Below are 19,906 nucleotides of genomic sequence, written 5' to 3'. Positions count from 1 at the left end.
AAGTGACCTTGACCCTGAACTATGGAAGATAACTGTTTCAAACTTAAAAATTATGTGGGGCACATGTTATGCTTTCATCATGAGACACATTTGGTCACATATGATCAAGGTCAAGGTCACTTTGACCCTTATGAAATGTGACCAAAATAAGGTAGTGAACCACTAAAAGTGACCATATCTCGTGGTAGAAAGAGCCAATAAGCACCATTGTACTTCCTATGTCTTGAATTAACAGCTTTGTGTTGCATGACCTTGGATGACCTTGACCTTGGGTCAAGGTCACATGTATTTTGGTAGGAAAAATGTGTAAAGCAGTTCTTAGTGTATGATGTCATTGCTAGGTTTAGTTATTTGACCATGTCAAGGTCAAGCATGTGAGTCGTATGGGCTTTGCCCTTCTTGTCTCAGAATCGCTCTACACATACGCACACAGACACACTTAAATGAAATGAAACGAGAATGAATGTTATAGTTGGGGTACAAAAATGGGTGCAATAATTGTATGTTTGGCAGAGTTCATATACATAGAAGCATACACCATCACTCTTGTCTCGATTCCCAATTTATCTGAAAAAATGTAGTCAAAACTTGACTGAAGGTACACAAGAAAAGTGGGTAGCGCTGAAATAAATGGCAGCTGTCTTTTCCTTGGAAAAAAATGAATATGCAATCCGAATTCCACGAGGGCAACCTCACAGGAATACATATAATATGTATACATAAATAATAGGTTACACACTCCGAGTCCTGAATAACTTGCATATTTTTCCGAGGGTCGATTTTCATGTATTACCAAGCGTCTGGCGAGGCCTTGTCTAAATGTTACGGTTTTATATCCGCGTGTATGCTTCCTGATGTTTTGTATGCTGCTTTTCTCGGTATGTTTGTCTGTATGTTTGTTCACGTGTGTGCTGAATGCTGCTGCACATGCTTTTTCGCTTCGCTTTGTATGAATATATGTATATTGCTATTTCATATGTAACGTGGATTTCCATTGGTCAATTGGGCAAAACTGAGCTCATTGTAAAAGTGATATCGACGACATTTCCGTCGATATCAGTTTTGATATCGACGACCTCTTTATTGCTTCCCCACTTCAAAAACAAAAACACCTAAATTTAAAAACAAACAAATATATATGAAAATGTAATGATCCCAGAATTTAGTTGAGCAAGTGACTAAAGACTTTTTGAAAGAAAAGACATTTTTAAATACTGAAAAATACAAGAAAAGAGTGAACAAAAAGAAATAATAATCAGAGGGAGGGATATGGAACAGCCAAAACTGAGACAAATACTTTTGTAATTTCTTTACAGTAAATACAAAATGTCCAGAGAATTAGCAATATATCTAACATTGACTGACTGTGTGATGATATCTTCTGCCATTGGTCTGTTTCGACAGTGATATCAAAATCTCGACCTCCTGTCTCGATTATGATATCACTGTCTCAACAGACCATAGCAGAAGATATCATCACACAGTCCGTCAATATTGGGTAATGTTTTTCATTGTAAAGCGCTGAGAGAACGTCAAGCGGTCTATAAATCTCCCATATTATTATTATTATTGTTATAATAATGGCACCTTACCTTATCTTGATGTTATAGTTTTCAGTTGTGTACAAGTTACGCTTCTTTCTAGCTAATTCTGTGTTTTTTGTTTGAGTGCGTTTCATTTGAGTAAGGTGTGGGACAAACAATTTACAGGCTGGCATGGCCCTGATTTGCAAGACATTTACTAAAACGTTTCAGAAACTTTTCAGTCAAACAGTAAAACGCTGTGGATTGGCACCTCTGCGCAAGTTTTCTGTTGTATTTAGACGTAATACACCTTCAATGATTTACTGCTCTGATATAAATAAATGGTTTGCCTGCGGAATACTGTAGGAGCTTACCTTCACCATGCCTGTAGTGAATATTTGCACGTATTTCTCCAGTGGCACGAATTTTCTCTAAGTTAGCCGCATCTGTGCAGTAGAAGTAAGGCTGCAAGTCTTTCAGTAGTTTCATTGAGCTCATCATTTTTCCAAGGAGATTGGAAGTCGTGGTTCAATCTGTAAAAAGCAAAACTGCATAAGCAATGACTATAAGAATGATGCATTGACAATCCAAATGCCAACATAAGTTAAGAACAGACATCTCTCCATGCCATTTGTTTCTGTCATTGTATTGTATTTTGACGGGCGGAGTGACTTGTGGATAAGATATCGTCTTCCTAATCGGAAGGTGAGCTCAAATCGCGGCCGCCTGGTGGGTTAAGGGTTGAGATTTTTCCGATCTCCCAGGTTAAATGATGTGCAGACCTGCTAGTGCCTTATTCCCCTTCGTGTGTACATGCATGCATAAGATCAAGTGCGCACGAAAAAGATCCTGTAATCCATGTCAGAGTTCGGTAGGTTATAGAAACCTGAAAATACCAAACATGCTTCCCCCGAAAGCAGCGCATGGCTGCCTGAATTGTAGGATAAAAACGGTCATATACGTAAACTCACACTCGTGCAAAAACATGAGTGAACGTGGGGGTTTCAGCACACGAACGAAAAAGAAGAAGTATGTGTAAGAAATGTACGCATGTACGAAGGTTACCCACACCAGTACGATTACCAATGAATGTTAAGCTATATGACAGAAACAAATCTTGTTCTTGTTCATCACCGATCAAATATATTAATTAAGCTATATTACAGAAACAAATCTTGTTCTTGTTCATCACCGATCAAACATTTTAACTTTCTACGTTGACTTCAATTGCCACAAAATAGAATGTTGGAGCTCAAATTAAGGACCGGCTTTAGACCAAGCTGTAGAAAAAGAGCAGGAAGACTGCATATATACAGCCAGCCATTTTTTGTTGTCGACACTCTGTTGGTAATGAAATGGGAATACAGCGGAAACCAGACCCCGCTCCACCCCCTGTTTAGGACCTTGCTTTTGGGGAGTTTCTGTTCATACGCTCTGTAAATGTACATTCATTTTAAGTCTCCCGTCCGTTTAAGACCTTGCTTTTGGGGAGTTTCTGTTCAGACGCTCTGTAAATGTACATCCATTTTAAGTCTCCCGTCCGTTTAAGACCTTGCTTTTGGGGAGTTTCTGTTCAGACGCTCTGTAAATGTACATCCATTTTAAGTCTCCCGTCCGTTTAAGACCTTGCTTTTGGGGAGTTTCTGTTCATACGCTCTGTAAATGTACATCCATTTTAAGTCTCCCGTCCGTTTAAGACCTTGCTTTTGGGGAGTTTCTGTTCATACGCTCTGTAAATATACATCCATTTTAAGTCTCCCGTCCGTTTAAGACCTTGCTTTTGGGGAGTTTCTGTTCATACGCTCTGTAAATATACATCCATTTTAAGTCTCCCGTCCGTTTAAGACCTTGCTTTTGGGGAGTTTCTGTTCATACGCTCTGTAAATGTACATCCATTTTAAGTCTGCCGTCCGTTTAAGACCTGAGTTTTCTCACATTTTTGGGCGGTCTGAAAAGGGAGGTTGCACTGTAACGAGACGAGAAAGGACGGCCAACCCTTCACTGTTGATATCTCTTACTTGTGTGGAGAAAAGTGCAGTGCACATACATTTTTTTTTGTATCTCTTATTTCCCCCATATAGGAGCCTTGTAAGTGTACAAAAGGAGATACAGTATGAATAGCCTGTGCGTTGAGCAGAGAAAGTTGGTCATTTTAAGCTGACAACTTTTGTGCAGCCAGATTGGAGTTTTACTCTATTCCTTAGCAAAACTCCGGTACCGAGCGAGTTAATTATTTTCACATGTGTTGCTGAAGGAGCCTTGCTGGCCCTGAGAAGCCGACTGACCACAGAGAGGCCTTTGTTCTAGTTCCCCCCCTCCCTAAAACACCCGGCGGAGATGGCGGCTAATTGACTGGACTTGCACCCCTCGTAGTTGTACAGTACAAAGCGACTCGAGTTTGAGTTTTGGGATTTCTTTTGCCCTACCTTTTCTGATAATGTCTGAAGTACATGTTTTCTGATTCTACACGCACACACACACACACACTGACATACTCTCTCTTCTCTCTCTTCTCTCTCTCTCTCTCTCTCTCTCTCTCTCTCTCTCTCTCTCTCTCTCTCTTTTATGTTGCCTTCTTTTCCTCAATATTCCTTTTATTCGTATATTCAATACAAAACGCGCTTTGCGAGAGCAGACGCTAAATGTTCGAACGACACACAGGGATCAGAGGCAATGATATGGCTGACAGAGCAGCAAAAGAGGCTGTCACAGATCAAGCAACATTTCATGACCTAAAATTAACAAAGACGGAAGCAAAACACAAAATGTCCAAAGTTGCCTGGTGTCACTGGGAAACAGAATTAAAAACAGAAGGCAATGCCCATGGTTGGCTTATTCTGCCCCGACAAACAAAACAAAACAGGCCTACACTCCCCAACCCCCTCCTTAAAATACTTCGCAGAATTCGCACGGATGGATGCGCTTACAAGTTCTTTCCCCGTATCTGTGAATGTGGACAGTTGCTATCTTTTTTTACACCTCTTTGACCGCTGCCAATCACTCCAACAAGATTTCCGCAACCTACACACCCTTGTCAACGAACACAAACTGAAACCCCATGAGTTTTTAGATAAACATTGCACGCTTCAATGGAAGCCAGCATACACCCTGTGTCTCTCAATATATAAGGCTGAAATAGGACATCTGTTCTGAAAACCTCATCCCCTTTTCTCCTTCCCACCCCTCAATCCTCTCTCCCACCGACCCCTCCCCCCCCTCCCCTCCCACGCCCAACAACTAAAGCGCCTAAAACACAAAGCATAGATATACTCAATTGATCAAACAAGGCTTCAATCAATCAATCAATATGAGGCTTATATCGCGCGTATTCCGTGGGTACAGTTCTAAGCGCAGGGATTTATTTAATTTAATTTTTAATTTTTATTTTATGCAATTTATATCGGGCACATATTCAAGGCGCAGGGATTTATTTATGCTGTGCCGTCGCGATATAACCTTCGTGGTTGAAAACGACGTTAAACACCAAATAAAGAAAGAACGATTTATGCCGTGTGAGATGGAAATTTTTTTTTTTTACACAATACATCACGCATTCACATCGGCCAGCAGATCGCAGCCATTTCGGCGCATATCCTACTTTTCACGGCCTATTATTCCAAGTCACACGGGTATTTTGGTGGACATTTTTATCTATGCCTGACAATTTTGCCAGGAAAGACCCTTTTGTCAATCGTGGGATCTTTAACGTGCACACCCTAATGTAGTGTACACGAAGGGACCTCGGTTTTTCGTCTCATCCGAAAGACTAGCACTTGAACCCACCACCTAGGTTAGGAAAGGAGGGAGAAAATTGCTAACGCCCTGACCCAGGGTCGAACTCGCAACCTCTCGCTTCCGAGCGCAAGTGCGTTACCGTTAAGCACATACTGCCCTCCTACCTGAACTTAAGTTCCCTATTCTGATATATTATTTTAGCAAGTTGTTTCAATATATTCCTTTTACTAAATTAAAATATATATATAATATTTTTATTTTTTTTATATTTTTTTATAACTTATTCAGCCACAAATATAAACATATTCTACATACATAAAAAGCAAATAAGCCTACAAAACCGCTCCAGTCCAACCATATTCCGCGTACGACACAATCATTACTTCCATCCCCATTTTGAAATATCGCAACAACAGACTTCCAGATATATAACACGATCATATCATTATGTGTTCTCTGTTTGCATGTTTGTCCAGTGTCTTGTCCCCACATAAAGCATTATTCCCCCCTCTGCTTCTTTACCTCTGTAAACTTGTAGGGGTAGTTATTTTTCGATAATGACCCAGCAACCAAACAGATAACGACCCAGCAACAGCCTGAATCCTCGATAGTGCAATGGGTTGAGAAGTTGTTCTGTTTCGGTACTACTTTTTGCGACTGAAAAGTTCCGAACGCTCTAACGTACGAAGTATACATCTCTGGAGCAAACAATACAAACATACCGCATTTAAATTAACAACTACAGGCCTGAAGACATGAATCTTCATATAAAATCCATGAGTTCGGTTGTTTTCTGAATCTAGATTTGCCGTGCTCAAACGTTCATCACAAGCAATTTCCCGCAAGGCAAGTAACTCATACTTTGTCTAGCGACAAGAGTAGTTCCCCTTCTTTTCACTCAGTTTCTTCGACAACAGACTGCAATCCGACGGTCAGTTTTCAACAATATTTCATTTAATAAACAGATCACACGCAACCAAATGCACACATCTCATCAATTTAAACAACATAAAGCGGTTTCATACACTATTTTCCCCAGAAAACTGAACTTCATACAGTTTTTAACGTTGGAACACGGGTGCAAAAGTTCGTCTGCTAGTCCCATTTGACGAAAGAACATTATCCTAAGCGATACCAAAACATATACAGAACACACAATATCTGCCTTTGCCGCCACAGCAGAATAACAGCATATCTGTGTACTTGATTTTAGTCCAAAATAGGAAAACTGACAAGAAGTGTTAACAGAATGGAATGATTTGCACGGAACTATACAACCGCGCATTAATCGATCGCCTGCGCAGGTTGACTGGTTGAGTGAATAGGATTGGATCAAACTTTCGCAAAAAACCTCCTCTTTTCTTTGAATAACTGAAGAAAGGAGGAATAAAGAGGTTACACACCTCGTCTCAGTGATTATAAAAAATAATGGTCTCAGTTCGCGGTCATGAAAAAGCTCGCTAAAGCTCGCATTTTTCATGACCCGCTAACTTCGACCATTATTTTTAATAATCACTGAGACTCGGCGTGTAACCTCTACTTAACTCTACCTGTCCCAAGATAGGCCAAATGGTTCACCTCGGTCATACAGGCGACTCAGTCGTTGCGATTCAGTCTAAAACGAATGATCATCATAAATGTTCGAACGTCGCTCTACTTTTCTGAAAAATTCCTTTCAGCATTACGCCTTTGCAAGAAATAAAGTTCCCAGACAGCTGCAATTAATGTTTTCCGACCGCAGTACACGCCTAAAACGTCTCCTTTATATCTGAGTAAAAAACTGTTCTTCCAAAAAGTTTTGAATCGACGAAGAGACGCTGTAGTGGCCACTGTCCGCCATTATTTTACGTCACGGCGTCAAGGCCGCAGCAACGCGTTCTGATTGGCTCTGTTAGCTCTGCCCCTGCGATTGACCGACGACTGGATCGCAGGAATAGAACATGTTCTAAACCTCAAAGCTACGAGGGAATCGCATGAGACTGAGTCGCAGCTGTTTTCTACGACTGAGTCGGCTGTGTGACAAGGTAAATCGCGCGACTCAGTCGCATGTGTGACAGCCCTCTTAGTGCCTGACCTAACAAACCACGTCCTCAAAACGCAGCTCCAGTCCCACTTGCAATCGTGAACAGAGGAGAGATACATTGAGCTGGGTTAAAGGTGGGGGAACCTGCTTGGTGCATCTCCCTGGAGTTGCGTATGGTTTTGTTGGTATGTGTGTATAGTGCCTGACCTGATAAACCACGTCCTCAATACGCAGTTCCAGTCTCACTTGCAATAGTGAACAGCGCGCGCTGTTCACTCGGTTTCCACGAAGCGAATTAGAGTAGTGCGCGCTACTCTAAGGTTACCAACAAGCAGTGATCGAGCGGCGTCGCTCGATTTTGTCCAGGCCCCGAACCCTTGCCCAATTTTTTCTGCAGACTATAGCTAGGACATAGGTTTTGTTTTGGAGAGTAAGTTAGGTCGCCAGGGTACCTCCGGGTCATGCCCGATTTTTCAGCAGTTTAAAGACTCAGATTGTATTTGTTAGTTGAGAAGGAAAGCCAACCTAGATTCTTTATAGATATATTTTCTATGGAAGAACCCATGTATGTTTTATGATTGTTGTTTTGGTCTGAATACAATTTGGAATCTTACCACACTCTTGTTGATTTTACATTTTGTTGTCAGAAGTATACTGTTCGTCTGGTGCGTGTGGTTTGAATGCCATCCTGTGAGTGTGACAAATGTCTTTTAAAAACACATGCACAGTAACATCTTAGGCGCAGACACAGACAGTTACTATTTCCGTGAAGCTACCACCGCTCGGCTTTACACGAACAGAAAGTAGGATCTCCGAGAAAGACTCGCCTGGGTTAGGTAGACAGTTATCTCCACAAACTATTTCACACCATTTGTGATAAAAGGAATATCCAAAACAGGCAGTAGTTAAAATCGAATATCTCAGCTACGTTGGTAACACTTTATTCAATCGCCTGTTTCGTATAATGCACTATAATCCACACAACGAGCATTGTTCCAAAATCAAGCTTGGCGTTAGTAAACACATGACAACCGGCGCAAACACACACACATACACACATACACACGAAGCTTTTGGGTTGACTGCAGTTACCATCTTTCTTCACGCCAATTCATTTTAAAAGCTGATATTCTGACAAACAGGATATAGCACTGACAAACAATGAAACGTGGCCTTACTTGCGAGCTACTGCACACGGCTGCAAAATGGCGTAGAGCTTGAAATCGAATCCGTCTGTTCAGGCTGTTACAACGTCACAAGTCGACCTACCTGTGTACATATATATATATACAGCTAACCCGGAAGTAAAACGCACAATTCGCTTGTCGCACAGTCTAACAAGACCTAGTAGTTTACCTTTTCATGTGAACTGTTGGAATCAGGGTTATTTTCGTATTATATTTACACGCTGTGCCAGGCTATGGGGTAGACGTAAATTTGTGATCCCTCTGCACTTGACGCGGCACCGCTGATCAGTTAAATACATATTGAGGGTGCGGGTATAGATATGTGTGTTTTGGGTTATGTGTATATTGATGTGTACTTTTATGTGTCTATATGTTCTGAGAGTGTGTTTTCATGTGATGTTATTTCGTACACGGGCCACATTTTTTTCTTTTGTTTGTTGCATTCAGATAATATAGTTTTATTGAATTGAATTGAATTGAATATCTCTTCCTTCCCCTGAAACCAAGCATGTTAAACGGAACAGATCCTTCTTAACTTATACTAGAAATCTGCAACCCGGCTGCCCCCTGAGCAGAGTTAGATTTTGTGTGTGTGTGTGTGTGTGTGTGTGTGTGTGTGTGTGTGTGTGTGCACGTGTGTGTGTGTGTGTGTGTGTGTGTGTACGCACGCACGCACGCTCGCGTATGAAAACCCCAAGCTAAACACAACACACACACCAACAACAACAGCTAAAGCGACAAACAGACACAGACAATAACAAGTCGCGTAAGGCAAAATTACTACATTTAGTCAAGCTGTGGAACTCGCAGAATAAAACTAAACGCACTGCATTTTTTCACAATGACCGTAGTCCGCCGCTCGTGCAAAACGCAGTGAAATTAACGAGCCTGTTTAGCGCGGATGTGGTTGCGCTGTGCTGCATAGCACGCTTTTCTGTACCTCTCTTCGTTTTAACTTTCTGAGCGTGTTTTTAATCCAAACATATCATATCTATATGTTTTTGGAATCAGGAACCGACAAGGAATAAGATGAAATTGTTTTTAAATCGATTTCGCAAATTTTATTCTAATCATAAATTTTATATTTTTAATTTTCAGAGCTTGTTTTTAATCCGAATATAACATATTTATATGTTTTTGGAATCAAAAAATGATGAAGAATAAGATGAACGTAATTTTGGATCATTTTATAACAAAATAATTTTAATTACAATTTTCAGATTTTTAATGACCAAAGTCATAAATTAATTTTTAAGCCTCCAAGCTGAAATGCAATACCAAAGTCCGGCCTTCGTCGAAGATTGCTTGGCCAAAATTTCAATCAATTTTATTAAAAAATGAGGGTGTGACAGTGCTGCCTCAACTTTTACAAAAAGCTGGATATGACGTCATCAAAGACATTAATCCAAAAAATGAAAAAAAGGTCTGGGGATATCATACCCAGGAACTCTCATGTAAAATTTCATGAAGATCGGTCCAGTAGTTTACTCTGAATCGCTCTACACACACACACGCACAGACAGACAGACAGACACACACACACACACACACACACACACACACACACACACACACACACACACACACACATACCACGATCCTCGTCTCGATTACCCCTCAATGTTAAAACATTTAGTCAAAACTTGACTAAATGTAAAAACCGGAAAAATAATACTCTTGACAAAGAAGATCCCCGATGGGTATTTTGTATTGGTATACTTCATAAAGGGTGCGACAGGCGCATGTGAAGCATGTTTAAATCATGGATGTTCAACTACTGTGTGGAGTACGCTCATTTTTCTGAAAAGACGCCAAGTTTGTTTGAGAATACTCCAAGTGCAAAACAGGGCTTCCCAGGTCAGCAGATGGTTATGTCTATGATAAGTAAAACTAAAACAGAACAGTTTTAACAAGTGTTGCCTATCATATAAATGATTTCTTTCAGTTTCATTTATTTTTCCTTTCTGATCCCCTCCTCTTTAAGTGTAACTGCAGTCATTTTTCTCTGCTTTTTTCTGGAAAACTACTCATGGTAATGTTGGTTGTTGATGCTGAAGTAAAGCCGAGATACACGGCCATCTGCTATTTGGTGCGTGTGTGTGTGTGTGTCAGTGTGGAACACAAATATGACATATATTCCTCCAGTGTTGCAGACCACATTCATACAAGCAGAACAAAGAAAAGTAGACAGCTGTTTTATTTATTTGTTCATGGCATTACTCAAGTAAGCTATGTACAAGGTACAGCAAATACAAATTTGAATAAAGAACATATGGTATACAGTCAAGACTGTATTTTCTGTCATTACGGGGGGGGGGTGGGTGTTACATTTCAGTTCATTGTGTATGAATTACATGTTATTGCAAAACCATGTCCAAAACAAAGAATCAAAAACGCAGGGTACTGCATGTATCAATATCAGTCAATTGTATACATTTACAAATGACAACAATACAAGGGTGGTGTTTCAACATTATATTTATAGCCAAGCTTGCAACTGTAGAGATTACTTAACCCCATTTGGTTGCTGTAATGCAGCTGTCGGTGTTTGTTGCAACACTACAATATTGACACTTGTAACAAAGTAGTTATAAAATATATTGTACATGTACAGTGCTGAAGGTACCATGACACTATAATCGCAATTCTGTGTTTTTTCCAGCTGAAACATATTGATTTACTATCAACGAAAGACCAGTTTTAGAAATGGCTGCAACAGAAACCTCAGCATGTTGTGTGAGGTTTGATCCTCTAATGTGAGAGAACCCATCAGAGGGCATCATCGTTTAGCCCTTGGTCTTTAAAATGTTATCGAAATATAGTGGAACCCTCCTTTTAAGACCTTCAAAAGTCTGAGAAAATGAGGTCTTAAAAAGGAGGGAGTCTTAAAATGGAGGTACATTTACTGAGGTTGTGAACAACAAATCTGAAAATTCAAGGCCTTTAAAGGCTGACATAGTCCTATTTAATAATTTTAATTACTTCCCGGGCTTTTCCCATCGTTGCGGGGATGTATAAATTAAGCTTCCTGCAAAGTTTTAGGTTTGAAGTCCTTACCAATTACGAGAAATAATTAATTCTTTATAAAGTTTATTGCTATGTTTAGCAACAGTTCTCCAGGGCTTGGGCTATTTTTAGACCGTCAACACAGACAGTACAGCTTCGTCAATCCCCGCGTGAAGGAAATCGCTCACCTTCCACGTGCAAAACGTAGTGATGTTGACACGCCAGATTAGCGCGGTAGCGTATTGTGCTAAGCAGGAAAGCGCGCTTTTCTGTATTCTTGTTAACTTCGCAATTTCCGGAAAACATCCACTTTCACTTTGAGACTGTTCTGTTTACATTCGACACTATCAACACCACTTTGCAATACTGAAATAATTTTTTTCTGTGTTCGAAAGCTACAGCCAATCGTTATTATATCCCCTTAGGTACAGTTTTATAACATTATTGGCACATATAAACAATAGGAATTAAATAATGAACGCTACGAAAAGGGCAGCCTTTAAAAGGGGGAAGTCTTGAACTGGGGGGGGGGGGGGGGGGTTCCACTGGCTCCTTTGATCAAAGGATAAATGTGCTGCCGGAATATTTTCAGCGTGCTCATAAGATGTTAATAAAAGGAAGGTTGTTACCTACAACTAGAAATCTCTCTTACAAGAGGACACTGCAAAGTGAAAATGTTCTGGTGTATGTTAAACTATTAAGTTCATCTAAGTTTTCCTGTCATGAAAGGATGCCTGCACTAAAGGTGCACCTTTGGCTGGTGTCTGTAGTACTCACGCATAACTGGTACCACTGTAGTTGACCCTACCCGTCGCGATATAACCTTGAATGGTTGAAAACCACGTTAAACACCAAATAAAGAAAGTAAAGAAAGACTGTAGTTGACCCTAGGAGCTAGGTCACTGAGGGGCTGAAAGGTAGTACATGTATCACATTGCTTTTTGTTTTTCAATTTTAGGCATGGTCTTTTGTTGTGAGTAGTCTGCAAATGCAAGAACACCAATGAGGATGATCAAATAAAGCAAGACAGAAATCGACATTACAACTGCGAAGTAAGTTTCAGGCCTGAAAAGCCAAAAGGCAACCTTCAGCATTGTTACGAGAAAAGTCAGTAAAATAACAGCAGCAAAACCGAAAATCAATGTGCTCTCACACTGCGTGTTCCAGATTTCTTCTGAATGCAAGTTATTTACCCGGTCATACCAAGTTAGGTTGTTACTTGAGTTGACTTTGCAATTCAAGGTAGTACGATCACCTTTTTTGGTGATAACTTTCGTGTCGCTGGGTAGATGTAGCACCGGTTCTTTGCAACAGTAGATCACGGAACCATCCTGTTCCTCTAGCTGTGAAACTTCAGAATCAGTCAGATAGACGGGGATGGCGTACTCCTGTATTTCTGTTGTTTCAGTGACAACAGTTTCGGAGCCAAAGCTGTCTTCCACTATAATTTGGGACCTCTTTTTTGCAAACATTGGAAATGATCGCAGGAAGATGCCTGTTGAAAAGATTTGAAAAGCTGTCAAATAAGAAAATCTTAGATATTTATGAGAATAGGAGTGAGTGTAAAGTACAAGATAAAATGTTTCCGTCTCAAACACCCCGCACTCTGTCTGTGTTCGTGTGTGTGTGTGTGTGTGAGGGGGGGGGGAGTATATGCTTGAGGCTATGACGGTCTGGAGCAAAAGTTCTAGCACTTTGAAAAGCAGTCTTTTGGGTGAGTACTTAAGGTAGAGGCGTGCATTATAAAACAGTACCAAAAGCCCACAAATTGAAGAACAAACACGTCTGGGCTATCACATGGAAGAATTTGTTTGCAAAGTTTCATGAAGAACGCCAACGGCCCAGTCGTTTTCTCAGAATCGCTCTACACATACGCACACAGACACAGACACACTTGAATGGAATGAATGTTATAGTTGGGGAACAAAAATGGGTGCAATATGTTTTTGGCAGAGTTTATATACATAGATACATACACCATCACTCTTGTCTCGATTCCCAATTTATCTGAAAAACTGTGGTCAAAACTTGACTGAAGGTACACACAAAAAGTGGGTAGCGCCGCACAAAAAGGCAGCTATCTTTTCCTGGGGAAAAATGAATATGCAATCCGAATCCCACGAGGGCAACCTCACAGGACTACACATACTATGTATATAATAATAGGTTACACACTCCGAGTCCTGAATAACTTGCATATTTTTCCGAGGGTCGATTTTCAGGTATTACCGAGCCTCTGGCGAGGTAGTACGTATAACGACACCTTACCTTATCTTGATGTTATAGTTTTCAGTTGTGTACAAGTTACGCTTCTTTGAGCAAATTCTTTTTTTTTTTTTGAGTGCGTTTCATTTGAGTAAGATGTGCAACAAACAATTTACAGGCTGGCATGGCCCTGATTTGCAAGACATTTCAGATAAAACGTTTCAGAAACTTTCCAGCCAAACAGTAAAAAGCTGTGAATTGGCACCTCTGCGCAAGTTTTCTGTTGTATTTTGCCCTAATACCCTCAAAATGATTTACTGCTCTGATATAAATGAATGGTTTGCTTACGGAATGCTGTAGGAACTTACCTTCACCATGCCTGTAGTGAATAGTTGCACGTATTTCTCCAGTGGCACGAATTTTCTGTAAGTTAGCCGCATCTGTGCAGTAGAAGTAAGGCTGCAAGTTTTTCAGTAGGTTCATTGACATCATTTTTCCAAGGAGATTGGAATTGGTTGTTCAATCTGTGAAAAGCAAAATACATTGACAGTCCAAATGCCAACATAATTAAGAACAGACATCTCTCCATACCATTTGTTTCTGTCATTGTATTGTATTTTGACGGGCGCAGTGACCTTGTGGATAAGACATCGTCCTCCTTATCGGAAGGTGAGCTCAAATCCCGGCCGCGATTGTCTTTGGTGTACGCATTGGACTATACAGGTTACAACACTCGGGATTTTGCACGAGTGGGTTTTTACGTGTATGACCGTTTTTACCCCCGCCATTTAGGCAGCCATGTGCCGCTTTCGGGGGAAGCATGCTGGGTATGTTCGTGTTTCTATAACCCACGGAACTCTGACACGGGTTACAAGGATCTTTTCCGTGCGCTCTTGGTTTTGTGCTTGCGTGTACACACGAAGGGGGATAAGGCACTAGCAAATTTGCACGTAAGTTGAACTGGGAGATCGGAAAAATCTCCACCCTTAACCCACCAGGCGGGATTTGAACTCACGACCTTCCGATTTGGAGGCCGATGTCTTAACCACTAGGCTACCGCGTCACATCTTCTCTGTTTATACCTCGGCCCGGCGCTCACCTATGTAACGCCAGCAGGACAGACGGCGCAATGCAGATTATAGAGGTAGCCTACGGTCTTTTTTTCCCAGCCCGCTACACGTTGCGTGAAAAGAAAACAGGCCAAGTACTCGTCATAATCCCAATCGCACCATGTAGTGTAGTGGCGACTGCGCGGATGTAGTGGGTTAGTTTGCCCTTTACTTGAACAGAAAGTAGGATCGAAAGACTCGCCTGGGTAGACAGTGAGTTACCTGCGCAATCTGTTACGCGTCTTTTGTGATGAAAAGAATAGCTAAAGCCGGCAGTATTTAAAGAGTCTAAAATTTCATCTACCTTGCTATCACTTTATTCATTTGCCTGTTACGTATAATTCTCTATATTCAGCACATTCAGTGTATGAAAACACATGAAAGCACACACACACACTTTACACACACACATACACAAACACCACTACAAACACTGACACACACACACACACACACACACACACTCGAAGCTGTTGGTCTTTTGACTGTGGTTACCATCTTGCTTCAGGCTAATTCAGTTTAAAAGCTGATATTCGGACAAATAGGTTACAGTAAAGCAATGAAAAGTGGCCTTACTTGCGAGCTACTGCACACGACTGCAAAATGGCGAAGAGCTTGATATCGATTCTGTTTACGTCACAAGTCGACCTTTGTACTGTGACATACAGTTAAATGCACAGTACGCCTCCCGTAAACCATAACAGATACTGTCAGGCTTTGACACACAGTACAAACATCCTTTCGTTTAAACACTCACCGCTTGAGAACATCCTAGGTGCCCTACGTAAAGAGCGAGGACTTTTCAAAGAATTTATTTTGCGGATTGTCTGATCAGACCTAACTTTTAAAATCTAAATAATAAATTGACAGCTTGTTACACAAACAATCTTAAATCATGAAAGAATTCTTATTTCATGAAGAGTTCGTGTGAATCGCAGCTGTTTGTTGCGTTTAGATTCAGAGGTACATAATAACGTGCAATTGCAGATAAGCTTACAGCGAGTCGCATTCAAATCACAAACTGACGACTACATTGTGAAAAAAAGGAAACTGGATCACGTGGGTTCACGATGGCTCAGGAGTAAGATAAACCACGCAAAAATAAATTCTTTGAAAATTGCTCGCTAGGATGTTCTCAAGCGGTGAGTGTTTAAATGAAAGGGTGTTTGTACTGTGTGTAAAAGCCTGACAGTATCTGTGATGGTTTACGGGAGGCTTACTGTGTCTTTAAAGGCCCAGTCTGCCTCAAATGGTTTACATAACGATTTAAATTCTCTCTCTCTCTCTCTCTCTCTCTCTCTCTCTCTCTCTCTCTCTCTCTCACACACACACACACACACACACACACACACACACACACACACATTCACACACCCACACCCACCCCCCACACACACACACACACACAAACATACGCATACATAGACACACAAACACACACTCGCAGACGCGCGCACACACACGCATGCACACACACACCCACAAACACACACACAAACACACACACACACACACAGACACATGCTGTAAACACATACACACATACATACACTCTCCAAAAAAAAGTTAAGAATCGGTTGAAAAACGGATCTAATTATAAAAAAATTGCCAAAAAATTAAACATCGACATAATAATTAAGTAGAAGTGCAACGCCAATTAGGCACTGCATACCCCAGCGAAAGACAAACCTCTCTCTCTCTCACTCTCTCTCTCTCTCTCTCTCTCTCTCTCTGTCTCTCTCTCTCTCTCTCTCTCTCTCTCTCAAACACACACACGAACACACACACACACACACACACACGCACACACACACACACCCCCAAGTTACACACATACACACTCACATACACACACACACACACTGACACACACACACACACTGACACACACACACACACTGACACACACACACACTGACACACACACACACACACACACTGACACACACACACAAACACACACACAAACACACACACACACAAACACACACACACACACACACACACACACACACTCACTCACCTGAACGCAGCTTCATATCTTTTTAAATGTGGGTTTTTAACTGGTTTAACAGCATTACTTTAAAAGGCATAACAGCGATGAACCCAGGCGGTAGGTGCTCCCGAGTATTGTCAAGCTGCACCGATGTTTTTTTATTTTTTATTTATTTTTTTTTTTATTTTTTTTTTTAGGTCTCTCTTTTTGCTGAGACTGGGAAACTGGCAGACTTTTGCACCGATGTTGTTATTTCCAAAAATTGTCAAACTAAAGAAGGAGAACTATTTGAATTACCCTCGGTAGGAACGTTTGCATTGAGGTTCACTTTTGTTCTCCTTTTTCTTCTTTTTCTTCTTCTTTGTTTCTTCTGCGTTTGGGTGTGTTTCCAAGGACCATAGACTTTCTCTGTAAACTCGGGATGTTTAACGTGCACAACTGTCTGTTTTGTATGCATTTGATCCCGTCTGCTTAGAGTCTTCACTGATCGTACATCAAAATGAAGACAAGTTGGGCTCACGATCTCAAATCTGGTCAGGCTTAGAAATGTTTTAAGACTTTATGCCTCCAATTTGCCACATCCCAAAATTCAATGTCTTATTTTACTGCTGTATAAAGTGGAATTTTTATGAAATTCATTTTTAAAAGCCACTCGTAGCCACTAGTGGTTCAACGAATACTTCACATGTTTTACGGCATGAAATAGCAGAAAGCTAGGTTGACAGAAACCAGTACACATTGACAATTTAAAGGCACACTTCTTCTGATACAGATATTTTTTTCGGCTAACCGTCTCTAACTTGGTCAAGCTTTTTCCAAGGGATAAGATCATTCCTCCGCTTGGACATGCACCAACAATCAACACTCTGACGGCTTGCTGCGATGAGTTTGAATTTGTGTATCTTCTTCTTCTTCTGCGTCCGTGGGCTGAAACTCCCACGTACACTCGTGTTTTTTGCACGAGTGGAATTTTACGTGTATGACCGTTTTTTTACCCCGCCATTTAGGCAGCCATACGCCGTTTTCGGAGGAAGCATGCTGGGTATTTTCGTGTTTCTATAACCCACCGAACTCTGACATGGATTACAGGATTTTTTTCGTGCGTACTTGGTCTTGTGCTTGCGTGTACACACGGGGGGTGTTCGGACACCGAGGAGAGTCTGCACACAAAGTTGACTCTGAGAAATAAATCTCTCGCCGAACGTGGGGACGAACTCACGCTGACAGCGGCCAACTGGATACAAATCCAGCGCGTTACCGACTGAGCTACATCCCCGCCCGAATTTGTGTATGAGTTCATTACTTTAAAAGTCATTATAGTGGCTTTTACCAAAGTAAAACATGCTCCCACTGTGCATAGAGACTATGGAGGCTTTTCATTGTTGGTATGTGATGGACGGGCGCTGTGGCGTGGTGGTAAGACGTCGGCCTCCTAATCGGGAGGTCGTGAGTTCGAATCCCGGTCGCTGCCGCCTGGTGGGTTGAGAGTGGAGATTTTCCCGATCTCCCAGGTCAACTTATGTGCAGACCTGCTTAGTGCTAGTGCCTTAACCCCCGTCGTGTGTACACGCAAGCACAAGACCAAGTGCGCACGGAAAAGATCCACGTAATCCACGTCATGTCCGGTGGGTTATAGAAACACAAAAATACCCAGCATGCCTCCTCGGAAAGCGGCGTATGGCTGCCTAAATGGCGGGGTAAAAGCGGTCATACACGTAAAATTCCACTCGTGCAAAAAACACGAGTGTATGTGGGAGTTTCAGCCCACGAACGCAAAAGAAGGAGACGAAGAAGATATGTGATCAAGCGGACGGATGGTCTTATCTTATGGAGGGGCCCGGTAGCTCAGTTGGTAGAGCACTGGACTTGTGATCGAAAGGTCGCAGGTTCGAATTCGGGCCGGGACGGACACGGGTCAACTTTATGTGCAGACCCAGAGACGGAAGCCATGTCCCACCCCCGTGTCACCACAATGGCACGTAAAAGACCTTGGTCATTCTGCCATAAGTGCAGGTGACTGAATACACCTAAACACGCAGACACCTGGGTAGCGCGAGTCCGTTGCTGCTAGCTTTTCACTGGGAGGAAGCGACCCAAATTTCCCAACGATGGGACAATAAAGTAATGGAAAAAAAAAAATCCCACGAAAACCACTGGCTAGCTCTGAGATGGGGAGCATAACCGTTTACACGGGAATGAGTGTGACTTTAAAGTTGAAGTGTAGAGACTGTTGTTTATTGTTTTCTTCTTTTTTCTCTTTTTTTAATAATTTTTTTTTTTATTTTTTTTTTTTTTTACTCGAGTGCATGCAGACTGCTGCAACTCTTCCTTTCTTTTTACATTTAGTCAAGTTTTGACTAAATGTTTTAATTTGCTTTTTTTGTTTGTTTACGGGCAGGGAGCATCCTACTTCATTGGTCCTTGTTATTATAAGTGCAGAGTCTGTTATTTGTCTCTTTTATGGAAAAAAAGGCCTATAATTCAAAATCCTCAAAGGCGAAGGGCTTTGAACATTAGAGCACGATTATATGATTTTATTCCGTACTAACATATTCGGGATTTGACCGAAAGGAGCATATAATTATGTGTGGGAGGCCAATAACCCTTTTCAAGCGGTGGGAAATACGTAGAGGTTACATGCCGAGTCTCAGTGATTATTAAAAATAATGGTCGAAGTTTGCGGATCATGAAAAATGCGAGCTTTTGCGAGCTTTTTCATGACCGCGAACTGAGACCATTATTTTTTATAATCACTGAGACGAGGTGTGTAACCTCTTTATTCCTCCTTTCTTCAGTTATTCAAAGAAAAGAGGAGTTTTTTTTGCGAAAGTTTGATCGAATCCTATTCACTCAACCAGTCAACCTGCGCAGGCGATCGATTAATGCGCGGTTGTATAGTTCCGTGCAAATCATTCCATTCTGTTAACACTTCTTGTCAGTTTTCCTATTTTGGACTAAAATCAAGTACACAGATATGCTGTTATTCTGCTGTGGCGGCAAAGGCAGATATTGTGTGTTCTGTATATGTTTTGGTATCGCTTAGGATAATGTTCTTTCGTCAAATGGGACTAGCAGACGAACTTTTGCACCCGTGTTCCAACGTTAAAAACTGTATGAAGTTC

General features: G+C 41.3%; 2 protein-coding genes and 1 long non-coding RNA gene across 3 annotated transcripts in view; 1 reads left to right on the top strand and 2 right to left on the bottom strand.

Moving 5' to 3' along the window:
- LOC138951204 (uncharacterized) overlaps nucleotides 1-19,906 on the top strand; it is a 336,181-nt gene that overhangs the window by 186,992 nt on the left and 129,283 nt on the right. The gene's annotated exons all lie outside the window — the stretch shown is intronic.
- LOC138951206 (uncharacterized) overlaps nucleotides 1-19,906 on the bottom strand; it is a 195,697-nt gene that overhangs the window by 118,551 nt on the left and 57,240 nt on the right. The gene's annotated exons all lie outside the window — the stretch shown is intronic.
- On the bottom strand, nucleotides 10,655-15,434 carry LOC138951170 (uncharacterized). Its single transcript, XR_011451030.1, has 3 exons — nucleotides 15,365-15,434; nucleotides 14,048-14,203; nucleotides 10,655-12,969 (listed from the first exon to the last, which is right to left on the bottom strand). It is a non-coding gene; the product is annotated as an uncharacterized lncRNA (long non-coding RNA).

This window comes from Littorina saxatilis, linkage group LG16, assembly GCF_037325665.1.
Source record: "Littorina saxatilis isolate snail1 linkage group LG16, US_GU_Lsax_2.0, whole genome shotgun sequence".
In the NCBI taxonomy this organism is placed as follows: Eukaryota; Metazoa; Mollusca; class Gastropoda; order Littorinimorpha; family Littorinidae; genus Littorina; species Littorina saxatilis.
The sequence above is the reverse complement of the archived record's forward strand: the minus strand, read 5'-3'. Positions and strand labels throughout refer to the sequence as shown.